The 25,774-nt window shown below is 36.9% G+C and overlaps 1 protein-coding gene across 4 annotated transcripts in view; it reads left to right on the top strand.

The window, feature by feature from the left end:
- The window catches only part of Robo1 (roundabout guidance receptor 1), a 1,002,189-nt gene that overhangs the window by 595,781 nt on the left and 380,634 nt on the right, over positions 1–25,774 (top strand). The window lies entirely within an intron of this gene.

The following is a 25,774-nucleotide window of genomic DNA, read 5'->3' as shown; positions in this document are numbered from 1 at the left end:
GGTTAGCAGTGTAGGTCCATATAAATAAGTACAAAGAATGGTGAAAATGAATAAATACAACACATAAATCATTGCTGATTGGTAGTAATGTATATGAGCCCAGAAGTTGGGGTATATGGCCTGACTTATACATAGAGCTTATGCCTCTTGTTTAATGGAAAGGGACTGCATTAGAAGCAGCTGAGGAAGTTGACTACATCCATCCACTTTGCAATCGGCCTTTTCTCACACTGTTTTAAACTCAGTACAATTTTGCTACTCCATGAATTAAGTAGGAAACAAGCTTCATAAACAATTGCTCATTAAAAGTATTACTCAGTCATAAGTTTTACATTGTCTCATGGGAAATGTACCAAATGGAAAACCAAACCCAGTGTTATAACACTGACTGTGTTTTTCCAGCCTGAAGACAGTTTCTGTAGAGTTTAGCACTCACTAAGGGACCTACTTGTGACAGAATAATTCGCATTTTCCTATTTAAGTATTGTGGACTCTCTTGGCTCCTTAAAATCATGACCACATATCTTTGTAACCAAGAAAATGGTACTCTGTCCCAGAGGATTTGAAATGAAAATTAATTGTATTATCTTGCCTTGTGCGCTCACCTTTTTTTTTTCTCCTCTGATGAAAGACTTGTAATTTACATCAATGAAAGCCGGTTTTTCTTTTCTTTCCTTTTTAGAATATCTAGTCAGCTCTGGGAGACTTTCATGTGCTTCCTGGCAATATTAAAGTAATGATAAAAGCTTGAGAGTTAACTGTTTCTCTACCGCTTGCTGTTCTTTGTCATGCTTGAAGTCCATCTCCACCATGCAACTTTGGAGAAATGTGTCTGTCAAAGATTCCAGCCAAATAATCAGCTATCTGCTGAGAATGATTACAGGCTTCCTAGGCACGCTAGCACTCCCTTTTAAATAGCCCTTCTGCCTTACATCTTCTTGAATAATATTCCTTCAAGTGTAATCTACTGTAAGATTCAAGTGTCTCCCAAGAGCTCATTATCATGGTAAAAGGAACGAAGAGAAAGGGCATGATGGGAGCTCCTGCTTGCATTTCCACTAATAAAAGCAATCTCCACAGAATGGTTAACCACAAGACATTTTTCTTATGTCGAAAAGGAATATTTGCACAATTTTAAATGGTCATATCTCTATTTTAAATATCCATGACACTGAGAATGTTCTCACTACAGAGGGATTTCCTATTTGCTTTTCATAATTTGATACACAGCCCCAGAACAGTGTTCACGCTCTGTCCTCTTAAGCTGAAATGTAGATACAGAAAACCAAAACACACACACAATTTATTACATAGAACAATCAAGTGGCTCAGTGAAGAAATGGGATGCTGAATTCATTTTCAGAATCCTTCCACATCCCTTTAGAATCACAGAGATCTCCAGTCAGCTATAACGAGCGCTATTTTGATATTGACAGTAATCACTTCGAGGCTCTTCTTTGTGATTTTAATATGGAAGGGTGAATTTATAAATACATTAGCTTGGGTTTTTGTTGTTTTCTTTTTGTAGTGCTTTAAGAATTTTGTACAATATGTATTTTTTAAATTTCCTATGTAAGTTTTGTGTTTACATTACTTCCACCCCGTCTACTCCCTGTTCCAACTCCTCCCGAGTCCTCACAACTCCCTTTTAAATTTATGACTTCATCTTTAATTATTGTTACATATCTGTACACACACACACACACACACACATAATATCTATATAATACAACCTACAGAGTCCACTTAATGTTGTTCTTATGTGTATGTATTTAGATTTGACCATTTAAAGCTGAATGACCTCACAGGGCTCTTCTTCATTAGAGAAGGCAAACTCCTCCTCTCTCAATAGCCATAGTTTGCAAGTAGCTCTTTGTCTAAGAGTCTAAGTTCTTTGTAAGATCTCCCCAATCCTCACTGCTATGTCAACTGGGGCTGTCATTGCACACGTTTGTGTTAGATAATGATATTACAGAATTTCATGGATGCACCTTCACTGCCATATGTAGAAGACATTATCTCACAACAGATGCCCTGACTCTCTAGCTTTTGCAGTCTTTCTGTTCCCTCTTCTGAGATGTTCCCTAAGTCCTAGGGTTAGAACTTGCATTGTAAATGTTTCACTTGGAGATATGCACCTCTATCAGTTGCTCTCTAAGTTTTGATCAGTTGTGGATTTTTGTAATGGTCTCCATCTGCTGCAAAAAAGAGGCTCTTTTGATGGGGGGGGAGGGAAACTACACTTACCTAAGACTATTTACAAATGAAGATTGAAATTTTTCACTGGATTTAATAATGTGTTGTTGGTCATTGGTGAACTTAAGTCCTTAAGTCATTTATTGGAACGGTGACAGCTAGAACTTTGGGAGGGGATGTTGGGAAAAGATCAGAAGAAACTTTCGATAATAAAAATAGTGAAATGAGGAAGAGAAATAACAAAGTAATTTGAGGAGAACAGCTACAACAAGCCATGCCTTTGAAAGGTAAAAGGATGCTTACATTTTTGTATGCTAACTTGAGGGAGAGATAGTTGCTGGAGATATGTTCTTACTCAGAGAGGGAAGAGTGGGAACATGTGTCAGATCACAGCTCTAGAGTTAGGTTTAGCAACCATAGGTCATAGGGAATGTCTGCCTATTCATGAGCCTTTTGTAAATTGGAACACAGCTGTACCCATCTGTTCTATTTCTGTTTTCATGGCTCAGTGACATTTGAATAGATGCAAGCAAATCTGTATGACCCATGAAGACTAAAATGCTTGCCATCTGACCCTTTTCTGAAAAATCTACTTGTTGAATAGCGGTCTTTTCCTTAGAGAGGTACAAGGAGTCCTGACCTATGGTCAGAACAAAGGCAGAGTGCACAGCACTGACAAAGGTGGGTTTATAGGTGTGTACTGGATGTGTTCTCTCTCATTTTATGACGAAACACCTAACAAAAACAACTTAAGGAAGGTTTTGTTTTGGCTCACAGTATAAGAGGAAAAACTGCATCATGGTGAGGGAGGCATGGTGGCATGAGTGAAGTAACTGACACATTGTGACCACAATCTAGAAACAGAGAAAGACATATGGATGGTGGTATTCCACTCATAATTCAGTCCAGGAATCCAGTCCATGGATGTGTGCCACCCACATTAATGGTGTGTCTTCCATTTTCAGTTAAATCAATCTGCAAATACTCTCACGTACATGCCCAGAAACATATTTCCTAGGTGGTTTTAAGTCCAGTCAACTAGATAATGAAGATTAATAATTCTGATCTGTATTTACAGTCATTAGTGAAATTCTTGTACTATTTGCAACAATTTTCCCACAGAGGTAAAAATCAGGAATCATCAGAATGTAAGAATAGAGGTACAAGGGGCCTAAACATGGCTCAGCTAGGATCTGCTCTCCCAGAGGACCCAGGTTCAATTCCCAGCACCCACATAGCAGCTTACAATTATCTGTATTCCAACTCTGGGAGATTTGACATCCAGCAATTTGATACCCTGGCATAGACATATATACAGGCAAAATATCAAAACAAATAAAACAAAAATAAATCATTTTTTTAAAAAAAAGGATGCAAGAGCAAGACTGGCAGAAGACTATACTGGCCATATAAAAGGGATAATAAGCCTCTTACAAGAACTGACCGTGAGCTGCTAAGATGCCTCAGACAGACAAAGTCTGATTATCTGTGTTTAATTCCTAAGACTCACAAGGTGGAAAGAAAGTACTGACTCCTGGGTTACAAATGCATGTGGGACTCTCTCTCTCTCTCTCTCTCTCTCTCTCTCTCTCTCTCTCTCTCTCCTCCCTCCTCCCTCCCTCTGTCTGTCTCTCTCTCTCTGTTGGTCTCTCTCTCTTTCTCTCTCTCTGTCCCCCATGTGTCTGTCTGATATAAACAGATACATAGATAGATAGATAGATAGATAGATAGATAGATAGATAGATAGATGATAGATAGATAGATAGATAGATGATAGATAGATAGATAATAGATAGATAGATAGATAGATAGATAGATAGATAGATAGATAGATAGATAGATAGATAGATAGACAGACACAAAGATAGATAAGTACAGTTAAGGCTCCTAGATTAAAAATGAGGCCATCAGCATGGTGACTCGTGTGTCTCCAGTTACTTCAGTGTTACGTTACCTGCGGTGTTCATTTAGGACTCCACAAGAAACATGACCAGAAAATAGAAAGTGCTATGAGTATTATCTGGGCACTGACTATCAGAGGAAAAGGACAGAAGAAACATTGTGTTCTGATGTCGTGAGCATAAGTGATTTCCCCGAGTACTATAGGTAGGCACTATAATGTCACCTGGTGTTTATATGGTGACATAGTAGCAGTGCTACCAGTTCTTTGTGTTTATTACTAGACTGCTTATCTGTTTCTGGATGACAAATTGCTCCAGAACATGGGGGGTTTAAGCAAGGAGCACTTCTAATCTGTGGTTTCTGTGGCTTTGATCCTCCTCAGAGAGTAGCAAGAGAAATACAGTCAACTAATCCGCTCTATGTCTAGACCACATTTCCTCACCGTGCCCTAGTTATCTTCTGGAATCAGAAGCTACTTCAACATCATTTGCTATAGGGAAAGGCTGAGCTTTTCCAAAACTTCCAGCACCGTTTCTAACAATTTTTTTCCATTCTTTGTCCCATGTTTTCACTACAAACATTAAGACAAAAACAAACAAACCCCAAAGAATCAAAATACCAACATTAAGTAGCATAAGAACACTTCACTTGGAAATCTTGGCTATCTCCCACTGTTCATAAAACCCATGCTTGACTTTCTCATTATTACAGGCAATAGCAGGATATTGGGCCTTCCTCCTACAGATATTGGGGCTACACTCAGTCTCTGCACACCATCTTCCTTCCCTGCTCTTAATCACACATTCTCATTTCCTCCTGAACCCTCACTAGCAACATCCTCGGAGTCCAGATTGCTAAAGATGTGGCTGAGGTGATTCAGGAGTACCTGTTAATCTCCCAGACATTCTTTCAGCCTCTCCTTACTTTCTATCTTTAGAGTTACTCCACACTCTTAATTTGCTGGTAGGTGTCCTGGTTAGTCTTAATTGTCAACTTGACAGTGCCTAGAGTCATTGGGGAGAGCATCAATTAAGGGATTTCAGAGATCAATTTGGCCTGTGGCCATGTTTATGAGATTATCTTAAAGAATGATTGATTGGGGGATTCCTTCTCTGTTGTGAACTTCACCATCCCTAGACAGGTGGGCTTGGGATGTCTAAGCTAGCTGAGCAGCTCTGAGAGCAAGCCAACCAGCAGACAACAGCCCCAGCTTCCTGGGCACTCTTTCGGCTATGAATTCACTGGTTATACTACATGGACCAGCAAGTCACCCTCCTCTTGGTCTCCTGCTTTGACTTCTTGCCCTGATTTCCCTCAGGGGTGGAATATGATCTGGAAGTGTAAAATGACATAAACCCCTGCTTTTCCAAGTTGTTATTTTTGTTGCTAATAGTGTTTTATCACAGCAACAAAATGAAATTTCGGAAGTAGGGAGGCATCCTCCTTCGATGTACTGAAACCTTTAGCACTTATCTATTGCCATTACAGCAAAAGAACTCATGATCTAAAATCTTTTTTTGCTTTTTTTTATTGAAAAAAAACGTTTCCGCCTCCTCCCAGCCTCCCATTTCCCTCCCCCTCCTCCCACTCCTCTCCCCCTCCCCCCCACTCCTTTCCACCTCCCTCTCCAGTCTGAAGAGCAGTCAGGGTTCCCTGCACTGTGGAAAGTCCAAGGTCCTCCCCTCTCCATCTAGGTCTAGGAAGGTGAGCATCCAAACTGGCTAGGCTCCCACAAAGCCAGAACATGCAGTAGGATCAAAACCCAGTGCCATTGTCCTTGGCTTCTCATCAGCCCTCATTGTCCGCCGTGTTCAGAGAGTCTGGTTTTGATAGGGATTTATTACCTCACAGTCTGTGAACAGGAAGTATAGGTGTGGGTTAGCAGAGTGTTCCCAACACAGATTCTCCCATAATCCTGCAATTGCAGTGCTGGCTTGCCTGTAGGTATTGCAAGATCCTATTGCCTGCTTCCTCAGCTCTAGGCAGCTCTTAAGACTTCTCTGCCTGTTTGCGTTAGAATTTTGTTCACAAGTTGCTCCTCAAAGCATCTACCAACATGAGTATATTGGTGCAGGCCTGGGATCCCAGACACTCAAGAAGCTGGAGCAAGAGGATTTCCTATTCTTTTTCCAGTTCAATTTCTAACATCTGCCTAGGCTACAGAGAGAGTTCAAAGTGAGTCTGAGGATTTTGCAATATCTTAAAATAAGAAATACAAGATGGAGCTAGGGTTTTGGTGTAGTGTGGGGCATGTGTCCAGCATGATTGACATTCTTTTACCACATTCTGTTTGCAAGAAGAGAGTGGAAAGATCCAGCTACACTAACACAGGGCTGTTACACTACCACAGAGCCTGTCTTTAACAATTGTGCATATTCACAAAATGAAGCCTGATTTTTCACTAGAGATCATCAAAAATATATCTATTTTTTGTTGATTGTGTGTATTATGTATATATATATATATTCCTGTGTGGGTTTTTTTTTTTTTTGAGAATTCACTTGCATGATTAGATGTAGAGGTTAGAGGTCAATGATGGAAATTTTTGTCTATCCCTCTCTGTCTTTTCAATTTTGTTTTCAGACAGGGTTTCTCGCTGAACTTTGAACTTTCCATTTCAGCTGGACGAGTTGACCAGTGAATCATTGGCTATAATATATTTGATTATACAGCCACATGAAATAAATGAGGATAATAGAAAATAGTTTCTATTTAAATTTAAGAGACTGTTGCTGCAATCTATATGTATTTTTCCATTTATTACATACTATAGTTTTTGAATATTGCTATCTTTTTTTTTAAGAAAGGAAAGAGAAAACTAGAAATCAATTAGTTCTTCAGGGTGGTGGTAAATAACTTCTGGGATTAAAACCTCAGGCTGTCTCAGTGGCGACAGCTTCTACTAACACAAATTCTACACCACTGAGAAGTATTAGACATCAAAAGATCAGCCAAAGCCTCTTCATTCAATCTGCTCACTGTTCTTCCCTGTTCTTGTATTTGTTTCTCAAATTTTCACACTGTTATTTCAGGAATTATCTCTGAAAGCAACTTATAAACATCTTGCAGTAGGGACCATTGTTGTATTTTCATACTCTACGGTGATAGTCACATGGCATATGCTTTCATAAATCCAACTGACTTATCCCTGGCTATTAAAGTAAATGAGAGAAATACCCTGGGGACCATAAATAAGATACTGTTACATATGTCTTTCGCTTCAATTCATTTCTTTAACCCAGACTGAGGATAAAGGTGCAAATAGTTTCTTGTATATTCAGCAGCAGAAAGAAAAGCAGTGTAAAAAAGACCCACACTTGAAGAATAATTTCTTCAAGTGTAAGCTGATAATAGCTACATTTGCAGTGCTGGTATTGTAGATAGATAATTATGCAGAAACTCAGGGCAAGATGCATCCATTCTGTCACATTGTGAGAGTACAAAGCACTAAAAATAATAATAATAATAATCTCATCGCAAAGAGCAAACTTTGCCCTCAAAATATCACCATGCCTTTAACTTTCAAATGTGTAGCCTTCAGACAAGGGTTCTCTGTTTGCCTTATTTGGCACCAGGCCTGTTGCTGTATACATTTCTATACTTAATGTTTGTTATCAACTTAGTTTGACAACTTAAATCTAGCATAATGATATGGAATTATAAACAAATGTTAAATTTTGGAATTCCAATAGGTTGCCTACTTTTTAAATCTTGCCTTTAAAACCAATGTTTCTTAAAAAATTTAAAATCCTAGAAGAGTTTGTTTTTGTAAAAGTATATGATGTAGTTTTATAGTTATAGTAGTCCAATTTAACACACTATTTAGGTTACTCTAAGTTTAAACCAACTTAGATATGGGTTTTGACCTGATTTGACCTCCTTGACTTTGCAAATGATTATTTCAATAAACAGATGGATTATTTTCCTAAGACAAATTTTCTTAAATTAAAAATAGTCATTAAGATCCACACACTACTTTGGGTCCAGAGAATAACAAATTAGGAAGCTTAAATCTCTATACCATTTTTGAGATATAAAATGCTTCCCTATATTAATGTAGGTGTCTCTTATTTCACGTGATTTGTCTTGTACAAATCTATCTGCTAAATATCCACACACTCTCGAGGGCAGATTTCTTGGGAACAGTTGATGTGTTGCATTTAGCATTGTTCATTGATCGTGTTTCTAAGGATGAGGCAACTGTGTTTATTTTGTCCAAGAGACAGGTTTACATTAGCATGATTTTGGAACTCTTTGCATGAGAACCTCAAGAAAAGGCAGAAGCTAAAAGGCAAATAGAATAGAATTACATTGGGCAGCTTGTGTTTAATGAAGTAAGAATTAAAGACAGAGCAAAACACAGCTTCATGGTTGGAGCTTGTCTATTAAGAGAATGAAGACTCATAGTTGGGGCTGTAGAATCTTGAGTTTTCATTAAATGAAGCTTCAGGAAGCATTTTTTTTTTTCAGATTTGTATTTCTCTACAGAATTTTAGTTCAGTAGTACCTACCTGGTGCCTCTAAACTGTGTGTTGATTTGCTCATTTGTGGAATCATCTATCATCTAAATTACATGACATATGTGATTAGCTTAATGGACATTTGTCCCGAGACTCAATGACAAGCCTCTCATTTGCACAAACAGTAAGTTTTGATTTAATAATTCCTCTGTAAAATGAAAATGTGTGGTTGGAACTCCTTGCAGAATTACTTTTCAGAAATTTGATGCAATGTGTTGTAAACTTCAGAGACTTTGTGTTCTCATTCTATCAATTATTAATGCTTGATTTTTGTAAATACAAGACAATTTTATTGCTTTCCTGTAGTGATGACACGACATATAGTGAGCAGTGATCTGCACACTCTATGTGAGCTGGAACATGGTGCTTCCTCTTCATTAGTTGTGCAACCCTAATCAAAACATTTATCTTTCTGGGCCTGTGATCTCTCCTGTCATTGTTTCATCTTTAAGATGATAAATGGAGTAAGACTATTTTAATATTAAAATATATGTCTCGGGGAGTTGTTTGTGTAACTATACAATAGCACCAGAGTAATTTAGCTGCTCAAACTATGGTTGAATGAACAAATGGATAACTGGATGAGTGTGTGTGTGTGTGTGTGTGTGTGTGTGTGTATAATTATTTGTCTAGTGCTTGAGTAACAGAAGTGCCTATAAATGCTATCCTTTCTTTATCATGACTTTGAAAACTGATATGTGGTGAATTCAGATTATTACAAGTTTTTCTCAAGTATGACAGTCCTATCTAGGGCACTATCAAAGAGCTACCACGGGAATACAAACTCTTTGCCACAGTCTCACTTTGTCAGGGTTTACTCATGTCACAGACATGAATAAAGAACTGAGAGTAACTTCATGCCTCCTTCCTTTCTAAAACCACAAGAAGATGCATGAGGCAAAAGAGTTGTGTGGTGTTGGGGCTTTCTATTGCTGTTTGCAGTTCAGAGCAAAGTGGCATGAATGGCCTTGGCTCAGAGACCACTAAAGTGTGGCAGCTTCATAACCTCTGTGAAATGTTAAAGGCTGCCTGTGTGGGCTGGCCACCTGAACCACACAGAGCATATCCTTTTGGAAAAAGCAAATCTGTCCTTACAGACTTAAACCAGCCGGTGCTTGAACATGAGCATCTGGCCCATGAAGTTCTGAAAAGCTATGAGTGGGTAATAGTGCACTCTGAGAGCCATTCTCATCCAAATGGTGGAGTCAGCCTTTTGGTTACAGTTTTATTCCAATTCAGTTAATATTTTGTATTTTAATAAAATAAGTTAGTATGTATAGACACTGAAAAAAAGCCACACTATAAGAAAGGTTGAAAGAATGTTCGAGTTAGCTAAGACTAACAATTTTAGATGCAATTTTAAGTAGTTATTGATACATAAAAAGGGGCTCAAAAATATTTCAGTCCTTAAACATTTAATTTAAAAAGTGGAAGAGAAATCCTTATGAGTGGATGACAAAAACTGAGCAGTCATTCCATACTACACTTTGCAATCAGGTATAGTTGTGCGATCTCATTATCCAAGAGGCTGAGGCAGGAGGATTACTATAAATTTGAGACCAGCCTAAGGTTAGTAAAATAAAGAATGGACTAGGCTACATAACAAAAACCCTTATCTCAAAATAAATAAATAAATAAATAATAAGTGAAGGTCAGCTGAGAATATAGCTCAGTTCATAGAGTGCGCTCTCTTGCTTTCCCTCTCTCTCTGTCTTTGTCTCTCTCTCTGGTGGGTGGGTTTTTAAGCAGGATTTTTCTATTTACGCAGGATTTTTCTTTGTAACAGTCCTGGTTGTCCTGGTACTCACGATGAAGACCAGGCTGGCCTAGAACTCTCAGAGGTTCACTTGCCTCTGCCTCCAAGTGCAAGGATTGAAGGTGTGCACCTCTAAGCCCTGCAGGAGAGTGGTTTCTTAAACACGCATAAGCACTGAGCACTGGATGTGATAACCAGCGCCTGATCACCTGAGCATGGTGTTACACATCTGTAACCCTGTCACCAGAGGAATTTCAATGTCATCCTCAACTGCACACCCAGTTCTATACAGTTAATTAGCATGAGAGGCACAAGATGTTAGACTCGGGAGATGGGAAGTTACAAAGGAAACAAACACAGATGTAACAAGAGCCCGAGAAATGTCTAGACAAACATGAGTCATATAATAAAAGAATGTACACGCACTTCTAGCTAATAAAATCTGGTCTTCCCCGAACAGACGAATTCCTTCTAGAAGCAATAGCGGAGACGGTGGATGTGGAATCTCTAATATCTAATATCTAATGCCCCAGGAACAAAAGACAGATAAGCACTCAGATAAAACCTGTCTGAAGCCCAGTGTGGGGAAGCACATGAGAGGGTTGCAGGACCTAGAAATGCTGCCAAGTTCCTTGATAAAGCCAGAGCATACACGGGCCTAAGGAATGTGCTAGACAGAGAAGTGTGCTATTGTAAAGTGTCTGGAATGTTTCTTGTAAGCAGTCACGAGATGTCTGAGTTTGAAGGGAAGTATCACATAATTCAATACTTTGGGCTAGGACTGAGATAGCTCTGAAGCAGGCAGTTACAGACTAGGAATTGTACTGGAGCACTGGAACAGCACAATCAAAACTATAAAACCACTGTGATTTTTAGTGTGCTACTTCTACAATGGAGAGGGGTAGAGAGTCATAGTCTACCAACAACAGCTAATATGTGCTAGAACTTTACATCAGGAAATGAGTTGTAAAACTATGACATGAAAAAAATCAAAACAACTTAAGTGTTTATACTGAGAAGGCAAAAAGCTAAAGAAAAAGTTAGGCATTTAGTTTAGAGGTAAAGATATGACCAGATTATATATATACATATATATAATCTAATCATTTATAAAAATTGTTTTTCTTAGTTTTAAGATTACTAGTTGAAATTTTTAATTTACAAGTGTCAAGATTTTAGTTTACAGTTCTTGAAACAGAATGAATAATATGGTTTAGTATATTCAGGTTCCTGAAAGGTAATGAATAATTTAAGGGTGGGAAGATGATTTATATCGCTATATGGTAGTTTAAGAAGCACACTTTGAACTATTATCACATTTCATCTGCACACTGCTAATGTGAGTCACATTCCATCCATGGAGATGCCACTACAGGCGAGACTTGCTGGAGATGACCGAGAAAGAGCCCAGCGAATCCAGACGCTAGGATGTTTTATTCACCCACGTTAGTACTTGGGGGGGGGGATACTCAGGAATGTCCTTTGAAAATGGAGTCCTCTTTGCATCTGTATTCCAAGTGAATCCTTTCCCCCACTCTGGCTGCTTTTTAGCAGATATCAAACTTGTACTAGCATTCATAGAGATAACCACAGGACTATAATACTATTATGTTACACAGAATGTGATTCTTGCACATCGTATACTTGTTGTACAAGCATCTACCATCTATCAAACATTCTACATATATGAATTACCTCACTTCATCTGCAGAGCAAGCTATGATTATCCCGAGTTCACAGATGAGAAAACCAAGAGCAGTGTTTGGAAAGGTGCCTAGAGCCCTGTAGTCCTTAAAGGCATGAGCAGAATTCTGGTCCCAGTTCAGACTCAGACCAAAGCTATCACTATTTCCACCATCTTTTCTTCTTAGGGAGACAATAGAGTATCTTCTAAATCTCTCAACCAGGAAACACCAACTGACTGATCATAAAATTAGATAACAGAGCTAAATTTGTTAGTTACAATAACACAACACAGAAAAATATAGGAGATTTTTAAGAGGAAATTATCAAAAAAATGAGAGAATTGAATTTCAAAAGTTAAAAGAAATAAACATGAGCATGCCTCCATTGTTCCTCTAAAAGAGAGCAATTTTCTCTATCATTTAAAATAGATATTAACGCCAGTTCTTCATAGAAATGCTTCTAGTCTAAGTTATAGAGCTTATGTCCCTTGGTATCTGAACCTTCAAAGTTGTACAGTATGATTTCATGTACAGTATGACTTTATGTACTGTATGGTTTTATGTACAGTATGGTTTAACGTACAGTATGATTTTATTTGGGAACAGAGACCTTGTAGATGTTGAGATTATAGACTACCATGGATTTCTAATCAAATACGACTGCAATGATGCCGAGGGCAGAGATTGGGATGACACAGGAGAAGTTAAGGTCACTACAGGTTCCAGGAAGCCTACATAAGAGAAATTGGCATGGAAAAGGTTGTATCCATTAGCAACCAACTCTGCTGGTGCATTGATACCAGGTTTTCAGATCCTATAATTATGATGCAATAATATTTTTGTTGTTAAATAAAAAATGATATAGAACATGAGAATTAGGTCACTTCTACTCAGCATTTCTGGAATCTTGTCGAGCCAGGGGCCCTGAGCCAGAAGTCCTAATGGGTATAGCAGAACCCTCACACACACTGAAATCCCATTCCTGAGTTTGTCTTTCCACAACCAGGATACATAAATGCTTACACAGAGATGAATAGGGAGAGAGAAACTGTGTCTATGTGACGGTCGCTATCTCTTTCCTTCAGGTCTTGGAGAACATACTCATTTCTACTCTTTTTTTTTCCTTTTAGGTTATTTTGTGTGTGCGTGTGTGCTTTTTCCCTGTATGTATGTCTGTGTGAATGTTTCAGGCCCTCTGGAATTGGAGTAACAGACAGATGTGAGTCGCCATGTGGTTGCTGTGAATTGAACCTGGGTCTTTTGGAAGAGCAGTCAGTGCTCTTAACCTCTGAGCCGTCTCTCCAGTCCTATTATTTCTACTCTTGATTTAAGCCTTTGAATCTGATGGTTGCCTCTGCTATAGTCTGGAACTGAGAGTGGGAAATATGGAATTTTACTCGTGGATCAGGTAAAATTGGAAAAGCCACATATTTAATTAAGTAGCAGATCTGGTGGTCTTTTCAAAGAGAGGGATTTAGATTTGGGAAAGCTGTGCTTCTATGGCTAATATTTTTTTATTCTTTTAAAAATGTCTTATTATTGTTGTGCATGTGCACGTGATTTATATGTGAGGATATAAGCGGAGGCCAGAGACCAGCCTCAAGAAGTCACTTCTCTCCTTCCACCTTTATAGCGCTTGGTGAGCCAACTCACGTTACCAAGCTGGCATGGCAAGTGCCTTTACCTGCTAAGTCATCTCTCTGGCTCTTCTGTTGATATTACATATGACTTATAATTGTGTTTTAAACTCAATTATTAGACATATTCTAGGCAGTGGACTGAGCAATGAGCAATGCAAGTCTAACAAACACACAAGGAAACAGTTCTCCCATCTCCCCTTCCCCCTTCTCTGTTTGTGTGTGTGTGTCTCTCTCTCTGTCTGTGTATCAATGTGTCTATGTCTTTGTGTCTGCCTGTGTGTCTGTGTATGATCAGGCCATCAACAGCTACTCTTTCTAACTCATAGTATTTGCAAACCGAAAACTACAGGTAGGTAAGACAATCACTTTGATAACTGAAATTAAAACAAACCATGAAAATAAAGAAATTTACCATTCAAAAGACAGAAAGAGACAGGACAACACTCATAAGTATAAACTGCATAGAAAGCCATTCAAACTACTTTTAAAAGGTGCCATAAGGTGTCATAAATTAAGATAGCTAACTTATTTCAAGACTTCCTCATAATTGGTGGTCTTCCTTACGTAGCTGCAGAGGGCATGTTTCTTCTGATTGTCTTGAAAAGCCACACGGAGTCTCTAGAAATTCTGTTTTTTCATAACATTACTTAAATTTTGACCCAGTATACAAATGTATCACATTTGATTGTTTTATTAGGCATACACTTTAAGATTGTCAATAGTTATAAAGTTTAAGAAACCAGCATACATACAAATAGAATTACTTTAGAGTTTAAAATCTCAACTGTAAATGAGTTTGATTTTAATAAATAGTACATAGACAAATACTGAGCTTTTCACTACTTCTATTTCTTCAAGTAAATGTTTAAGAGAACTTATCACTCTTGATCTGAGTAGAAACAAAAATTCATGGTATGGTTAAATGTCATAAAAACACAGTTGTGTAAACGTCTAGTTCCCATTCACACTTAAATTTCTTAGCTGAAAATTAAATCCTAGCATAAAGCAAAATATGAGAATGTACAGATTTTTCAATTCACATTCAATAGCTTGACCAAAAATAAAATTCAAGACATTACTTCCTGCATTTTTCTTGGAGTGAAACATATACAAATACAATTCCTTGTGCATTGGCAGACACAAGACCAGACTACAGTTTCTAAACAATTTCCTTGGTAAACATAACACCTTCTTGTAATATAAACAAATTCTCTAACAACTTTTATCAACCTTTATTCCATCTGGCACTAAAGAATAATATTTTGCTTGAGTGAACAGGGTAATCTTCTCATCATACTGACCTTGGGTAACATATTTAAATTGACAATACCCACATAGCCTAAATTATCGACTGACTGATTATGTTTAATTAGATGTCAGTTGCTTTTATGAAGAAGAATGGGTTTAGGGGAGAACGGATGTGAAATGGAAGAGAAAATTGTTGAAAAGAAAAAAGGCTGAATACATTATACAATATTCACATAGAGCAGTCTTTGATGATGGCCACTGCATCCAGAGACTACCAAGAATACCTAAGAAATACAATGAAGGTTAATTGAAAGCATTTCTGAAGCATCAAGAAAATCTTATTTCAAAAGATATTAAGGGAGAAATAAATGGGGAAAAAGAAGTGGTCACTCTCCTTCTGACCTGGCTGAAATCTCCCTGTATTTAAATTCTTGACACTGTTGGGCTATTAGTTTCCTGCTTCGGGTTTAATTCTCACTCCCCCGGGGCCAGAAGGAACTTTTTCTATTTTTTTTAGAGCCATCCTGGGATGTTTCTTCACAAACACTTCGTCTATTTACAGGCACAGTTTGCTGAGAGAACTCGAGAACCTGCAGCCTCTCTCTTGATGTGCTGCTCCGGAATGCGAGAGTTCAATCCCACAGGCCTTTTTAATCACTGCAGAGTTTGCACCCCTTTTCATATCCAGCACACTGTAATGTGAGCCATACCCCAGATTTTGCCCTGGATAATTCAGTAATTCTTAACAGCTGACTCCAATGCACAATATTGAGTTTAAGGCACAAAAAACTCTCCTTCCTTCAGACCATCGTAAAACTCCTAGGCCATGTCACTCTTTGAATAAAGGAAAAATAAAAAAAAAAACTGATCATTTTGTTATACTCATATTTTTTAGTAACATCATGACCTGATGAATGTTTTGATCATAAAAGGTTTTAAACTTTTAGGTTTTATTTACAATTTTGAATAAGACCATCTACTGAAGGGGTCTGAAACCCAAGAAAAATATACTTGTTTTGTTAATAGACATAAAAAATTCTTTCATAGCAAAGTATTTTGGTGAGCACAATATTATTAAGATTTTTATACATGAACATCTGAGTTTGTGTTAGAAATAAAACTGGTTAATGCTGAGCCCTTTCTGGCACGCACAACTAGATGGAATAGCAGTCAACTAGCAAGAGGAGGCATGATAAACTCACATCAACAGTTTATTTTCAAAGCATCAGTGACTCAAATTAAAGCAAATGTGTATTCCTAGCATAAATAATTACTTACCTGTATCCCTACAGTGCAGCAATAGGGGACAGTAGAAGACAGGGAGGTGGGGAGGATGTGGGAAGATCTGGGGAGAAGAAATCATAATCAGAATATATTGTATAAAAAAATCTAATTCCAACAAAATAAATAAAATCAAAGTGACCAACATATTTAACTTTCTTTTCAAAAAAATTGTTTATTTTTATTTTAGATCTCTGTGTAAGTAATTGCATATTTACATACTCAGGCATGATTGTGCCTATAGAGGCCAAAATTGGGCATTATAGCCTCCGGAACTGAAGTTCCAGTCAATTGTGAGGCACCAGTTAGGTCTTGGGGCCAAAACTTGGGTGCTCTGCAAGTACAAGTGTTCTTGACCATCAAACCATCACTCCAGTCCCCACATTTTCACACACTCAAACATTCAGAAATTGAGTCTTTCTGGAAACATGAAGAAACCAACTTTGTGAGCTTCCTGCTCTCAGGTTCTCGTAAGCATCTCCCGTTGTGTTAGAGAGAGTTAACAGTCCTCATAAAAATTAGCCGAAATCTCTAGAAAACACAGAGTCCCTGCATTTACAGAGAATGTTTAATCTCTATTTTTAGTTAAAAGTGACCTGCTCTCTAGAGTAGCAAAGATGCTTAAAGCCTATGGCATCCCTGTCAAATGCTTTAGTGATCTCTCTGGTTTTCTTTACATTGTTTAAGCTATTTAACAGTAGTTGCATGTCAGGTTACTACTTCCACTAACTGATGAACTATAAACTAAGGGAACCCTTACATAACTTCTCCTTATTCTGCAGTGACATCAGCATTAACACAGTCAAGCTGGCTTTCAGTCTTAATATTGCCAGGGAAAATTTCCAAGGAAAATAGTCTGTACCAACCCTCGTTCCAATCTGTGGAAATTATTTATTGAAAGAAACTGCTAACTATGTAAAGAACAGAAAAGTGAAATAATATTACTCAGAAAAATCCACAAGATTGAGAAATAGAAAGAAAATGATTGGACATTTCAGAAACATTTGGACCTGGTGAAGCACACACTAGCTCCGAACACTAAGGCAGGAGTATCATGAATTTGAGACCAACCTGGTCTCAACTAGTAAGATCTTGTCACAAACAAACCAGCAATTGGAAACAGCTTTCATTGCTTTCTGAATTTCTCTCTCTCTCTCTCTCTCTCTTTCTCTCTCCAAACACACACACACACACACACAAGAGCATACTCTTGCTGGACAGAATGTATGCAAGTCACCCATTTCTCTGAACTTAATTTCCCCTGTTTCTGAGTCCCAGGGTAGAAACTTTCAAATTCTCTCTAGTATTTTTATGAGGAGGTTATGTCAAGAATTGCAAAGTATACTTCTGTTAACTCACTTGTGTAGTGTAGAAGAAAACACCAATTTTATATAATAATGATATTTTATAAGAGGAGTCATTTTCCAAAGACTGAAAGAGGTTTAGACCGAAAGTATATTCTTGCAAAATTTGAGATATGAATATACAGAATAAATTCTGAGGTACTATTTCATCCAGAAAAATTATTTAAAAGATTGGCGGTTGGTAGAGCAGAGAAGCCAGGAGGAGAACTGGCCTCTTGATTTGCCATGGACTCAACTTCTGAGAATTGAATGCACAAAGCCATGGACTACAACCTTATTACAAAGAACCGTGACTCAAGTTTGTGAGTGTTCCAAGGAAATTTATGCTGAGAAATAAAAACCAGATTATCTTAATACGTATTACATCTAGAGAAGGTATCTTAAAATATAAAATTCCAGGTTCAAAACATCAGACATAAGAAAAACCTATAAAGGCAGCTTTTTCCCAAACTTTCAACCCAAGTGTGTTTTATAGAAATGAACAGGTCTGCCTTAACAGAGCCCGTCTCCTGCTGTGGGTGGCAGAGCCGCCACTGCCTTGAAGGTACTTCTAAAAGAAATGTAATCAGTCGTTAGAGCAGCATGCAGTGCTGCAAGGAAACCAGGGAGGCTCATCAGCCTATGCATTTTATGCTACCTGGACCATTATCACTATTTTATGGAAGAGTTTATAAGCCAATTACATATATTTATAACTGTTATAAACCAGTATTGGGCTTTCCTCAGTGAAATGTGAATAGCATAAAAGAGTGTTTTATAAAATGTTTAAAATTGAAAGATAAATCATTCACTTAATTGATAAAAGACTAATTTTTACTACAATATACTAAGTATATTTCTTTCGATTACTAAGATGACTGTTACAAACCTCATATTCATGTACTCATATTAAAGCATTACAAAAATGTGCTGATTACGAAAAGGAGGTCATACATATCCTGTTCAAAGACATGATGAAATTAATACTGCAAGATACTATTCCATTGTCTTAAAATAATCAGATTTTCAGCTTAAGAAATTAACTACGAATAAAAAAATTAATTTTGAAATGTGTTAAGAAAATTGTATAGCTTCATATTTTAATCCCCTCTCATTTTAACACGGCATCTTTTATCTTTTTCTATGATGACTACCCCCTTACCTCCCGTGGTAATTTCATTACCTACAGTTAAGAAGTTTGTATTTCTCATGTCCTAACCAGCAGAGGGCAACAGTGCATTGCACACTAAACCTCCCTCACCCGTTGGAAGCATTGCACAGAGGAAGTCTCTGTGAACAAAGATGCAGACTTTAGTGAAACACACCATCTCCTACTGGTTCTCGGACTGTATGTAGGTACCTGGGTTTGGGATTACGATTTTGATAATTGAACACAACTACAGTGAATTTTTTATCTAATACTAGCCCAATGGGACATGCTTGAAAAAGTGAGACCCAGCAAAATGAAAATCGTTTCCCAGTTTAAAGGGAATTTTCAAAAGCACAAATTCTCAGTATTGGTTAGCATTTTCTATATATGCGCCTGCCATAGTCAGGTAGGGAGAGAATTATCTTTGATCAAAAGGAATCCCTCTCATTTACATTTTTGTAAGTAGATATTTCATTTATACTAAGCATGCATCCATTTATGAATCTATTTTAAGTTTAATACTTTAGTTTCAATTCATGATATTTTTAACATGGTTTTTTGTGATGGATGAATTAAATTGAGTCAAAACTGAGAAACAATTTAATAATATGGGGGATAGTACTGATTTAAATCTAATTTACTAAGCAATATATTTCCTTAGTGTTTATTTACAACTCAAGTTTTTATAAAGCCAGACTCTTGTCTTCTCAGAGTCAAACAACTAATTCTTTTCTTTCCACTTTCTGTATATTTGACTAATGATATGTGCTCTTTGACAACTTTGTACCCACACACAGAACATTCTGGTTGCTCCCAGTCCCACCCTCTCTCATCCCCCCCTCCTTTGTCTGCCTCTACTCTTCACTCCTAATCTCTTCCACATCCGTGTCTTTTCGCTTTGTTTTTGTCCCTCTGCATTTGAGCAGGCCCATCTGTGTGGCTTTGGGATTAGATTGATCCATTAAAGCCTAGTGGGCGCACACCCGAAGACAGTGGCACGTCCTTTCCAAAAGGACCCTAGTTCAGCAGGAAGAGAGAGGGACCCCTGACCCCAGCACCCACCTGTGACTGACTGTTGAGAGGCCCTGTCACGTACAGGTCCAGCGCCAAGTAACCGCAGCTGCTGTGAGTTCGTTATTGCATTAGCTGTGCCCGGAGGATGAGATTTTTCCACCCTTCTCTCTGTCTTCTAGCGCCTGCATCTGTTCCCACACACATACCCCTTCCTCAATGTTCCCTACGCCTTAGCAAGGGCAGTATAAATGACGTTAGAACTGAGCCCCCACTTCACTTATTCCCAGCATTGTGGGAAACCATGAGCTTCTACATTCACTGTTGCTCAGCTGTTAGCCACACTGAGGACAGCACGAAACTTGTTTTCTAGAAGATACTGCTTCCCCTCCTTAGGTCTCACATTCTCCTAACTAGGTAAACGTTTAGGAAGTTCATTTTATGACACTTTTGCTTATCCTTTCTTTTTTCCTTTGTACACCATGTAAACGGGATTATAATCCCATTATCTCTGAACTTGTAATAAAATAATATGTAAGTGGATTTTCTCATTCAGTTAAAGGATATAATATAAAAATTACTGGTTTAAGAAACTTAATCCTTGCTTGGTTTCAAAATATCTGGAACTTTTTTCTCACATATATATTATTTGTATGAGCATTATTTTGACTGCAGATGTTAATCAGGAACTATCTTCCTGTTTAAAAACTAAAAAATATAATTATGTATCATATTCAAATCAGAAACATATTTGCTTGTCCTTATGTTTCAGAGGGAATTGACTTTGAAAATATTGTGAGAACACTATCTAAGCACCCGTGGAATGTCATTGCCACTTTAGCTGTAGTCTACAGTTATGGCATTCAAAATCAGATCACCCAAGAGTTCAAAGTTAGCCCTGGCTCTCAACCAGGCCAGTCTGGGCACACAAGGCTGTCTGGAAGAGAAAAAGAAACGAACCCAATGTAACCTCAAGTTTACAACAATCTCTTAGTTAAGAATGCTGTGTTCTAAAACCTATAGTAATTTCATTGCATGTGTCCTTATAAAAGGAAAAAAAAACGATAAATTTATTTTACAAGTCATTATATGTAGACATCTTTTAAATTATATTTACAGTTTTCTAGACAACATTGCAAGCAGTAGCTCTTATGCAATTTCCATAACTGATTAGAAAAGTTTCAGTCTTCTACTGTTAACTATAAACAAAATCTTATTATTTTCAGAATAAAGGTCTTTTTACAAGAAGTTCACAGTATTAATAATTAATGTTTAACTATAGTTTATGCTATTTCAAGCCCTATTGTAGAGGTTTATATGTATCAATTGTCTGTTTTATCTTTTGTGAGACACCTACAGGGTAAGACCTAGTATTCCATTCACTTCATGTAAAAAGAACAAGTCTTAGAGATAGTAAGTGTCTTTTTCATTGTCAATTAACTAGATAGGAATCCAATGGGCATTTTTCTGTTCTTATTCGTGTTCATGTCTTAGAAACAGGCATTGTACCTCATCCTTATTTTACATATGTTCCCAATCCTGTCTTTTCTTCAAAGAATAATGTTTAAGTAATCACTCTCACTATTACAGGTTTAAGTTACCTGAGACATTCCTTTATCCTGTAATTAGCTAGAAGACAAGTTGCAAAGGCATGGTCTCCACAATACATTTCTTGCACACACACATACATACACACACTTTCAAATCATCATCCACACAAGAACAATTTTTTTAGACTCCTTTCTATCAAGTAAGTGGAATAGTACCTAGAAGAAAACAACAAAAAAAATATTCAAATCAACTAAATCCACACTAACTCAGCTGCGCTTCTGGTGTTCCTTTGATATGCAATCTTAGTTACTTTTATAAGTCCATGAATACATAATAATAAATGCTTATAAGAAGAAAGGCCTCTTTTTGAAAGTGTTATATCATAATTCATTAGAAAAAACATAATTAAAATTTCATTTTTAAGATACATTAGCTTTTGATAATTTGGTGCAAATCATGTATATTATTTACAGTATTCTCCAGTACAGTGGGCACATAACTGCAGAATCTAATTGTGACTCATTCCTGAGATGTATATCAACTACGAAATGATTAATCTTCATAAAGAGGAAAATGGTGTTCAAACAGATGTTAGGCAGGAGCAGAGTTGCTCAATCTGAACACTTATTGGCATTGAGGGTGATGGTTCTTTGAGGTGGGTGGGAGCTGTCTTGCACAATACAAGATGTTTAACAGTGGTTCATGTCTTTACACTAAGCACCATAGGCAGACTCCACATCTCTCAGTTGTGGCTATCAGAAACATGTCTAGGTAAGGCAGAATACAAGTGGGGTGCTGGTAGGTGTGGACTCTCTCACAAGGGAGGATAATGAAATAGAGTAAACTCATATGCAGGAAGGAGGTGCAAAGTTAGAGTCTCTCTAGAAACAGGAAATGGCTAGGCATGAGAATTCTTCATGTAGACTTTCTTGTTAATTTCTTTCTTTCAGTCTACAGCTTCATTCCCCCCCCAACCTTGTTAGCTATGTAGAATTCTAAGTCACGTTTATGATCACTTTGGAAAAACTATTTGGAAGTCTCTCATTACTACAGTGGTATTTACAAGACATACATAAAAGACAAGATTAAAAGGCATCTTTTGACAGCATTTATTTGTGATTAGTGCTGTGGAGATCCAAGTTGTTCTTGTGGCATATCAAACAGAAACCTGACCTGCTGGGCCAGGCTGGAAAAGGCAGATCTAGAGGGGCTTGGCTGGGGTTTTTATCTGAAGAGTTAAAGAATGAATGGTGAACAAGGGAAGACTGTGTCGCAAGACTACTGTTCTCTTTCCTTCCTTAGTCACATGGCTTCCACCTGAAAAGAACACTTAAATGATGCTGTAAGTGAGGCCCATATGTCAAAAAGCTTTCCATTCATTAATGCCTTTTAAAGAATTCTAATGGTTTGGAAACAGTAAGTGGAGCAAGATATAAAATGTTAGTGTAGTGGATAATCTGGCTTATTAGATTTTGCTCGGTGTTCTTTACATTTCAGTATGAGTTAAGCAGAACTGACAAGAGCCCACCAATATTTAAAACAGATGGATTTTCCAGACAAAGATTTGATCTTTAAAAAGTGGGAAAATGATTCACTTCAAAAATCGACAGCATTATTCTTCAGCCACGAAAGTATGGAATGTGTGGATTGAAAACCTTTCTTTAATTTCTCTAAGTATATGGCTCATAGTTCAACAAAAAGGGGAAGATACCAAAGTCTTTCTAATTTCTATTGTATGGCAAGCCACATGTTGGATTTAGAAAGAAAAAAAAAAGAGAAGGAATGTTAGCTAAAGTCACATGATTTGGGTAAACTACAAGAACATATGCTTCCAGGCTGACTTCTCTTCAGCTATTTTGTTTATGTGTGGTCATATAGTGCTTTCTGTCAGTAATTATTATGGCCAATTATTGAGCAATCTACAGTCTAACAAAAAAGAAACTAGTAGTAGGGAAAAGTGAATTGTTTTTAAATTTTTAGTTTCTCCAAAATGTATCAGTTCAGAAAAAAATCCTGATGTCATGATTTATTGTCCCTCCTAAAATAATAGTTTACTTTCTGGTGTTAAATAACAAGAACTGTGAAATTCAAGCATACTTGTGAAATACAAATGTTTGGCTTTATTAATTGCTTGTAATGAAAACAAATGGCTTCCCTTGCACAAACACGTGGTAATCCTAAGGGAAAAGAAAACATTTTGCAGCTCAGAATTCTAATAATTCTTTGTAGCTCTCTGTTATCTTTACCTCGTGTATATTGCATGCAAGGCTTAATTTTAAATTAGTGATTGGAATATTTGCTCCAAACATCTGAATAACTTGGTAAGTTGTTTGCATGTTGGAGAGCATATTTCATCAATATAGTATCTGCAAGTAAAACGATGCTCACTCTAACAGTTTAACAGGCAAAGCAACATGACTTCCAATATCAGATTTTGTGTGTCTTACTATCAATTGAAATAAATTAAACACCTAGAAATTGTGATCAATTGCATGTAACTTAACAAATTTATGTTAATGAATTATTTTAATTTTTTAATTAATGTGTTATAGACTGTTTTATAACATGAAAATTATCATATGTATGAGAGAAGATATTGATTTCATAGTAGTGATATGCGCATGCTTTGTGAACGTATGTCTGTGTTTTATAGGTGATAATAGTCAGAACAATGTTTATTTTAGGCAACAACTCTACAGCTGTTTAGACTCCAATCTACTCACAGCATTTTGTAGTCTATCTTTCCTCAACGTAAGACGAAAACTGCACCTTATATACAGAAACAATAAACAATAAGGATAAACAATAAAGTGCTGATTGCACACCTGATTGCATGTGAAGTACTCATTATAAATTTCTGTTCTTTTGTTTTCCAAATGTTCTAAAGTGCACCATTTTTATGTTGTGAAGCAAAATAATTAAAACTCACTAGGACCTACTGACTTTCTGCTGGAAAACAAAACGTACAACTTCTAGAATGTGCTTCTAACAATAGTTTTATTAAAATGTAAGCATGGCAACAGTAATCTTTCTCTTCTAGTTTAAGTATTATAACATTATAAGTATAGAATGCTATTTAGAAATTTCTTTACAAGTAAAATATATTGTATAATGTTTTTTGGTGACAACGTTACTTTGCTAGCTGCCACAAACGGCTCCTTCGTTTCAAAAATACACAAGTGATACAAAAAGGTAATAAGATATGTACTATACCAGTGAAATCCTATCTTCTAGGTGAAATAAAGCAGCTTTACAGCAATATATAACGATAGGAAATTGAGAAGATGAGATTAGATGAAATCAACAAAGACTTTTGGTTACAATAATGGAGTTGGATGATTTCTCTTGGAATGTGGCCAGGATACTGGAGAGGGGGTGATTAAACTTTAGGGGAAATATATAATTATCCATGTTGTTAAGACAGTAGGTTGACATTTCATGTGGGTTTTCAACAGCAGTTGGTTTCTCAGCGACAATTGTGGGCTGTGGATTCAGTATTTATCCACAAGAATGAGCGCCTCCATATTTAGAACCCTAGTTCTCAATCACACCAGGCGGCTATTAAATCCCAAAGCCCCAATTTAGATTTCTAAACGTGAAGTCATTTTTTCATAAGCCATAGGAGAGAACATACTAATAGGGTGTAAAATAAATAACTTTCAAGTTATCATGATACTACAGCTTAATGAATTATTTAACACTGTTTTACTATTATTTATGATAAACTTGGATATACCTCTTTTCCAAAGCTATTGTTACATTAAATATTTAGATCTATTTTGTTTTGTTGAGTAAGCTAGAAAATAACCTATAAGTAGAAAACTCTAGTACATCTCAAGATTTTTTTCTAGTTAACATAACATAACTTCCTTAAGGAAGTCATTAAAATAACTGTTAGGATCTAGGTAAAATATTCAGAATAAACAAATCAGCAGGTGGGACTAAACATAACCAAGGCAGGAAACAAGGCCTAAACTCCAGCACATGCACCCCAATCCTATAAACGTTTCCTGAAAAGATTTTTGAAGCAATGAAACCTCAAAAATATGAAACAGTTCTGTAAAAACACATCTGCGGAATTACACATAATGTAAATTACTTAACAAAATAGTGTTCAAGTTGCAAGACTATGGAGTATGGCAGTCAGCTGTGCAGCTGTTAACTATGATCCCGATTGTAGAGAATTTTAACTCATGATTAGAATAGTATTTGCTCAGCTCCAGATATATCTTGGAGTCTGAAACCAAAAGACATCAAAATCCTGGACTCAGATAGCAATATACATATACACATATACATCTTCATGTTTTCCAATATTCCTTGGATGTCTTCACACACAATCAATATGTTTGTATGCTACCTCATTAGGTTTAAAGGAAACATTAAATCACTTTGAGCATTCTGATTATGAAGTTAAAAATTAAACTTCCATATGGAGCAGAACCACAGACTTGTGTACTTCAGAGACAGTTTCTCTTACTGAGTCCCAAG

This window comes from Chionomys nivalis, chromosome 3 (genome assembly GCF_950005125.1).
Source record: "Chionomys nivalis chromosome 3, mChiNiv1.1, whole genome shotgun sequence".
Classification (NCBI taxonomy): Eukaryota; Metazoa; Chordata; class Mammalia; order Rodentia; family Cricetidae; genus Chionomys; species Chionomys nivalis.
The sequence above is the reverse complement of the archived record's forward strand: the minus strand, read 5'-3'. Positions and strand labels throughout refer to the sequence as shown.